The sequence below is a fragment of the Hemiscyllium ocellatum genome, unplaced genomic scaffold (genome assembly GCF_020745735.1).
Source record: "Hemiscyllium ocellatum isolate sHemOce1 unplaced genomic scaffold, sHemOce1.pat.X.cur. scaffold_2695_pat_ctg1, whole genome shotgun sequence".
Taxonomy (NCBI): domain Eukaryota; kingdom Metazoa; phylum Chordata; class Chondrichthyes; order Orectolobiformes; family Hemiscylliidae; genus Hemiscyllium; species Hemiscyllium ocellatum.
In genome coordinates, this window is record NW_026868166.1 from 55,952 (window position 1) to 63,593 (window position 7,642).

General features: G+C 47.3%; 1 long non-coding RNA gene across 2 annotated transcripts; it reads left to right on the forward strand.

Moving 5' to 3' along the window:
* The first annotated feature begins 1,503 nt into the window (after positions 1 to 1,503).
* On the forward strand, positions 1,504 to 6,010 carry LOC132812385 (uncharacterized). Of its 2 annotated transcripts, none has more exons than XR_009643604.1 (3): positions 1,504 to 1,788; positions 4,788 to 4,892; positions 5,005 to 6,010. It is a non-coding gene; the product is annotated as an uncharacterized LOC132812385 (long non-coding RNA). The 2 variants fall into 2 exon arrangements; XR_009643605.1 differs by lacking the exon at positions 1,504 to 1,788 and adding an exon at positions 2,037 to 2,874.
* The last annotated feature ends 1,632 nt before the right edge of the window (positions 6,011 to 7,642 follow it).

Genomic DNA, 7,642 nt, shown 5'->3' on the forward strand with positions numbered 1-7,642 from the left:
TAAGTCTTCTCTGAGCTGAGAGAGGACACAGGAGATGCTCCTCATCATGCTTTCATGTGTCACGTTGCATAATTCTTAGATTTTACATGTAAATGTCTAGTTGGGGTTAGAATTCTTGTAAATATAGACAAACGGAACCACTTGTTGAGACATTTCACCAAACCCCAAGTCGGCAATTGACATGCCCGCCCCTGAAAAGAGAACCTTTCGTGGGGTCAGAGTTGACATTGAGAATAGCGAAATGAACACTGTCCCTGTCGTGTTTGTATTTTTGCTGACAGAAGGGCAGTTTGCAGTCAGCAGGACGTGTGGGACTAGAGGCTGCGGGCCAGGTCTGCGCTCGGGAGCGTAAATCCCAACGGGAACCAGAGGCGTTGCTAACGTTTAAGCCAGCTGAGCTTAGCAAGAAAAGGCTGCGACCCTGTGCTTGAACTGATCAGCCGAAACTTGGGCGGAGCCAAGGAGATCTGAAGGCGAAGCTCACGGGAGGGTCTCCTTTCTCAAAAAAAACAGAAAACATGAGGGATACCAGGAAGAATTCCGCTGAATTCCAGAGAGCTGTGGCATGCCGTTGATTTGGTACAATGAGCTTTTAATGTGAACTCTCATGAGGGAGTGCAAACGAACTCGAGTTGAAATGTAGCTCCGTACAGTGTTGTGTAACAGTCATAGCGTTGACCGTTGTTGAACGTTTTGATGCGGTCCAGTTTTTCTTTTGTTTTTTTAAAGATGAGATGATGTTTTGTGGTTTTTGGATGGGTTGGGTACAGAGTGGGAGGTAGGGTGGGCTGGGATCTTCCATGTTGATGGGATTTGACAGTGAATTTTGCTTCGTCAATTATTCAGACTGTGTGCCTGGAGAGAGGGAGGGTCTGACCCTTGGGAAGGGTGCTGGTGGGGCGTGGGCGGGAGGTGAACCTTTGCAATGTCCAATCAGAAGGCTAAGTGTTAAGATAACAAGAGCAGATATTTAGCAGTCGATAAGTGCAACATTTAAGCAGTTTATTCATATGCAGCTCAAAGGCTGTCCCCAAAGTTAAACTTAGTATGGCGCCTACCCACTCAATCCAGTTACCCACCCCATTTCAGGGTGGATATGTGAACTATCACTAATTTTGGTTCTCTAACGAATAAAACATTTAAACCTAGCTGTTCAGGAAAGCAAACAAGTTTAAAACTACAGCCATGCTGCAGTTAAACTCAATAGACTTACTCAGAGCAAAATACATGTTCCCTGAAAGTAGTTGAAAGTTAACATAGTTGTATTAGATGTCGGAATATCTGTTTAAATGGAGCCGTGAGCTTTCCCAATGTAGACAGGGCTCCTCGAAACGTGGCAGTGTCCCCCCCTGCAGCTGCAGAGCGAGACAGGAGAGTTTGTTTTTGTGAATGAGCAGTTGTAGCGCGAGGTGGCTGTTGCTTGGTGACGGTGAGGCTCCCCCGGCCCCGCCCATCCCCCCGTGCAGACGTCACGCGGGGGTGAAGGCGGTTGGGAGGAGAAGTCGCTCGAGCGGGGAAGCGGCGGCCGTTAGGAAAATGGCGCCGTGCGGCCCGGGGCAGACCCCCGTCACTGGTCACCGCCGCCTTCCTGGTGCAGCTGCTGTGTCACGGCCACACCGGCCGGCTGTACAGCAGGCAGGAGCCGGTGACCATTCTGGAGGCGGATGGGGTTAAGGCCCTGCTTGGGAACTGGTCGGCCGCCTGGGTGGTGGAGTTCTACTGGTCGTGGGGCGGCCCCTGTGTCAACTATGGGGCCACCTGGAAGGTACTGGGCCCGGGAGGTGAAAGGTGAGGCAGGTTGTGGGGGGGACGGAGGGGAAGGAATGTGGGGCCTGTCCTGTCATAGTCACATTTTACACTCACTTTCCATCTGCTTTTACTGGCGCTTGTGCTGTTTACCCCTCACTGTGTTTTAATCCTTGTGCTGTTTACCCTTTGCTGTTACTTGTGCAATTGCTGAGGGTAGTGTGTAAATACTAGTGAAGGATACTATGCACCAGCATGTATATGTTCCTCAGTCATTGAAGGGGCAGGACCTGTTGAGAATGGTTAGTAAAGCAGGTTGTGCACTAAGCCTTGTTAACATGGATATGTTCATTGGAAAAGTTGACTTTTTATTATTTAGAGTCGTAGAGATTTTCAGCACGGAAACAGATCCCCTCAGTCCAACCTGTCCACGCCAACCAGATATCCTACATTAATCTAGTTCCCATTGCCAGCACTATATCCCTCTACACCATTCCTATTCATATACCCATCCAGATACTTTTTAAAGGCTGTAATTATATCGGCCTCCACCACTTCCTCTGGCAGCTCATTCCATACACACACCACCCTCTGCATGGAAACATTGCCCTTCAGGTATCTTTTATATCTTTGTGGCCTCACCCCAAACCTATGTCCTCGAGTTGTGAAGGTCACCCCAACACAGAGGAAAAGACTTAAAAACATTGCTTTTCCATTTGTTTGGCTGCTCAATCAAATATCGAGCCACATAGGGGAAAAAATATCGCTCTGCCCTTTTTGATCTCCAATAGACATTTGGAAACTGAAAATCTGTCAATAACACCAGCATTGCTACAGAGCATATTGTGTACACTCCTCGGTGTCAACAAGCAAGGCACATGTTTGCCAGTGTCACCAAAACATTGGGCGTGTTCCTCGCTGTCAGCAGAAAAGGGCCGAAACCTACTTTTGATGGACAAAAAGGATCACTGGAGGACCGGAAGGAGACTTGTCCTCCTGCCATTCGGAGCTCCCCTATTGGTGAACGCGGAAGTTGGGCCATGAGGTTCTGAAGTTCCTGCCCCTCCTCTCTCTCAATGAAGATTGAGCTTCACTCAGACTGCAGCTTCCTTCCTCTGTCCAACATCTGTGAGTACAGCATTCTCTTTTCTCACCCCCTTTTCCATTTACGTTTCATTCTGGGGTTCAATTGTTGACTTGGAGCAACTGAAAGGACTGGGAGTGAATCCAGTGAGGGGACAGACTCTGGAAAAATTAGTCCAAGCCTTTGTCTCAATTGACAAAATAGACAGGCAGGAGACTGGAAGAATGCAGCAAGCCAGGCAGTATCAGGAGGTGGAAGAGTTGAGGTATCTGGTGGAATCCTTGTTCAGGATTGGGGGTGGGTATAGGGAGAGCTGTGGAACAAGGGTGTGCTGGGGCAGGGTGATGAAGTGAGGATAGGTGGAGACAGGTAAAAGGTACAATAGACAATAGGGACAGGAGTCAGCTCTTCTGCCCTTTGAGCCAGCACCACCATTCATTATGATCGTGGCTGATCATCCTCAATCAGTATCCTGTTCCTGCATTATCCCCATAACCTGGTTGGTGAATGGGAGGAAGGAATCTAGTTGGCAGGGAAGAGTGGAAAGGGCTTGGAAGTGGGTTGGGGGATGGGATGGGAGATTATTTGAAATTGGAGAACTCAGTCTCGAGTCCTCCGGGCTGTGGACTGCTCAGACAAGATGAGGTTTTGTTCCTCCAATTTGTCAGAAGGGGAGTAGGAAGGGGCATTAAAATGGGTGGAGACTGGCAAGTCCGCTCAGCCTCTGAGGACCCGGCTGTGATGCTCGGCAAACCATTCCCCAAGTTTACGCTCGGTCTTCCTGACGTAGAGAAGACCATAACTGGCAAAGCACAGTGGGTCAAGCAGTAGGACAGTCGTAGTTTGAGGCACAAGCTCTTCATCAGGAATGATGCGTGGATGTTCAGAGGGGCATCAGCGTCCTGCTGTGCCAGTTGTCAGACAGGTGCAGCAGGCAATGAGCAAGGCAAGTGGCATATTAGCAAGAGGAATTAAGTTCAGAAGTGGGAATGTCTTCCAGCAGTTAGGAGGTCATAGAATATATTCAAGGCTGAGTTCACGTGATTTTTATGTGGATGCTTGTGGGGGAAGGCAAAAAAATGGTTGTAAGACCAGTATCCAGTTTTAAGACAGTTCCAGAGTCAGACAGCACAGAAACAGACCCTTCAGTACAACTAGTCAATGCTGACTATGTTCTCAAACTAAACCAGTCCCACCTGGCAGTGTTTGGCCCATATCCCTCCAAACCTTTCCTATTCATGACGTTACTGTACCTGCATCCACCACATCCTCTAGACATTTAGTCCTCACGTGAACTACTCTGTGTAAAAAAAAAAATTGTGCCCTTCAAGTCTTTTTAAAATCCTTCTCCTGTCACCGTCAAAATTTGCTCCCTAATTTTGAAACCCCAACCCTAGGGGAAGGACACCCTTTGTTCACCTCATCTCTCCCCTCATGATTTTATAAACGTTGATAAGGTCACATCTCCACTTCCAATGCTCCAGTGAAAAAGTCCCAGCCCATCCACCTAGATGAAGGTAGAATCCTGTCCCTCAGGATTCCCTCCAACAATGTGCCCACCACTGATGTCAGGCACACTGATCTATAGTTCCCTGGCTTGTCCTTACCGCCCTTCTTAAACAGTGGCACCACGTTAGCCAACCTCCAGTCTTCTGGCACCTCACCTGACATGCACAGTATGCTCTATGGAGATGCTGTTTCTGATGGATTTAAAGTATCCAAATGCCACAATTTCTCCCCCACTCACTTGACATAACCGTGCAGGCTCCTCGCTATTTGATGTTCATGTTACTTAGAACCCTCATGATCATATCAATCTCAATGAGGTCACCCCTCAACCTCCTGTGCTCCAGTGAAGACAGTCTCAGCTTCTCCTTATAACTCAAACCCTCCAGTCCTGGCAACATCCTGGTAAATCTTTACTGAACCCTCTGTAATAGTATTCTTCCTATTACAGGGCCACCACAAGCCTTCTCAGTACTCTACAAGTGACTTCACCAACATCCTGTACACCTTCAACATGATGTCCCAACTCCTTTATTCAATGGTGTGAACAATTAAGGTAAGTGTGCTGAATGTTTAACATCAATCTACATTTGTCAATATATCATATCAGTTGCATGCCACTGGGACCTTTTGCTCTTAACTCTGCGTCTTATGATCCTGCTCCACAGCTACCCGATGAAGGAGCAGCGCATCGAAAGCTAGTGCTTCCAAATAAATCTGTTGGACTATAACCCACTGTTGTGATTTTTCAACCTTGTCCCACCTAGTCCAACAGCAGCACCTCCACCTCCTTTCTAATGAACACAGCCCATACCTCCCAGTGCTGCCAGTAAACTGCCGATGAAATGATGCAGTGCCTGCACGCCTGAAAAGTGTATAATTTCTAACGAAACCAGCTACTCATTCACTGCTCCATCTGATACACGACTTTGGAAACTTAGTGCAGGAGGCTGCAAGAAATGAGCAGCTTTAAAACAAAAACCGCTTGGAGCTTTCAATGAGAGCCTGAGCCCAGCAGTACGTTCTGGTTACCTTTATTGTGGCCCAACATTGTTACAGCTGCAGATGCCCCCAGCAAAAGGGCAGAGAAAGAGTAGCTGTGTTTTAGACAGCTCAACAACAGGGGGAGGTGCAAGGGGCAGGGCAAGGCCAACAGCAGGCCCCCGCACTACGCCTGCGTTGCCTTGCACAGTTTACAAAAATCCCTTCCCCTTCAGAGACTCCCCACAGTGTGGAAGCTGGCCACTCGACCCAAAGACTACACACCGATCCTCCAAAGGGTAACCCACCATGCAATTCCCCTACCCCTATTGCTCAACATTTACCCCTGACTAATGCACCTAACGTGCACATCCCTGGGCACTATGGGTATTTCAGTACTGTCAATCCACCTGAACCTGGACAACGCGTATATGCCAACCAGATATCCCAACCCAATCTAGTCCCACCTGCCAGCACGGGGCCCATATTTCCCCCAGTTGCCTTTTAAATGTTGCAATTGTATCAGCCTCCACCACTTCCTCTGGCAGCTCATTCCATACACGTACCACCCTCTAAATGAGAAGGTTGCCCCTTAGGTCTCTTTCATATCTTTCCCCTCTCACCCTAAACCTATGCCCTGTATTTCTGGACTCTCCCATCCCATAGAAAAGACTTTGTCTATCTATCCTATCCATGCCCCTCATGATTTTATAAAACCTCTATAAGGTCACCCCTCAGCCTCTGACGCTCCAGGGAAAATAGCCCAGCCTGTTCTGTCTCTCCCTATAGCTCAAATCCTCCAGTCTTGGCGACATCCTTGTAAATCTTTTTAGATTAGATTAGATTACTTAGTGTGGAAACAGGCCCTTCGGCCCAACAAGTCCACACCGACCTGCCGACGCGTATATCACCCAGACCCATACTCGGGGGTTTGCAAGGACTGCCACAAACACTACGTAGGACAAACAGGAAGAAAGTTAGCCACCAGGATACACGAACACCAGCTAGCCACAAAAAGACACGACCTTCTATCCCTCGTAGCCCAACATACGGATGAAAGAAAACACCACTTTGACTGGGACAGCATCTATCCTGGGACAACATCTATCCTGGGACAGGCTAAGCAAAGACATGCCAGAGAATTCCTAGAGGCCTGGCACTCCAATCACAACACCATAAACAAACACATAGATCTAGATACCATCTATCAACCCCTCAGAAAATGAACAGGAAATGACATCACCACAAACCCCAGGAACCCTATCCAGGCCAAACATATAAATCGAAAGCAGGAGACAACAGCTTCGCTTCATTTGGAGGTCGCCACTGATGATGTTCCCAAGCCAGGTAATGAAACGTCTGGATATCAAACCTACACCCTAATCTTCAACCTGAGCTACAAACCTTGCAAAGTAGAATGTATTTGCAAACATCATGCTGCAAATACAAACCCACCCCCATGGATGATCTATCTCGTGTGTGCATGAGATAGAGAAACAGTCTATTTCCGTGCTGTTTATCTCTATTTGATAACCGTTGCTTTATTTCTGTTGGTGTAAATGTTGTTGTAATTCATAGCTGGATCTTCATAGGTGTAAGGGTGACAGAATTCCTCAAGTAGGGCACTGGAAGATTCCTGGGAGACCCCTATTTCTGGTTTACTTCCTCATGAACAAACATTAAGCACGTGTACCTATTTATTTACGATTTTGTTTCATTGTTCTTGTTTGATTCCCTGCTATGACTACACCTTGTATTAGGATAGTTGACAGGCTGGGAGATTGTGGCTTGGGTCTTGATTGAATATTTTATCGTTCCAGAAGTTATAAAAGGCGGGGTCAAAGCTTTAGCAGAAATCCAGCAGAGCTGAGAACAGACCGACATCTTAGTCTGTGGGAACAGGGAGATCAACAGAGGATAGAGAAATCAGGTCCTGAAACCAGACCACCCTGTGATCAGTGCTTTGATTACAGGCATCCTTCTACATCAGTCAATGCCAGTTGTCAGACAGGTGCAGCAAGGCAAGTGGTATATTAGCAGGCTGAACTGAGATTGGAAGTGGGGATGTCTTCCTGCAGTTAGGGAGTCATTGAATTTATTCAAGGCTGAGTTCATCTGATTTTTGAACAACAAAGTGTGGATTTTTATGTGGTGTGGATGAGGTGTATTTTTTTGTGGTTTATGTTTTGGATACAGGAAGAGTAGACATTTTTAAAGTGGAAGGCAAGAAAATGGTTTTAAGACCACGAAAGAACAGTTACAGTCAGACAGCACAGAAACAGATCCTTCAGTCCAACTATTCCATGCTGACTATGTTCTCAAACT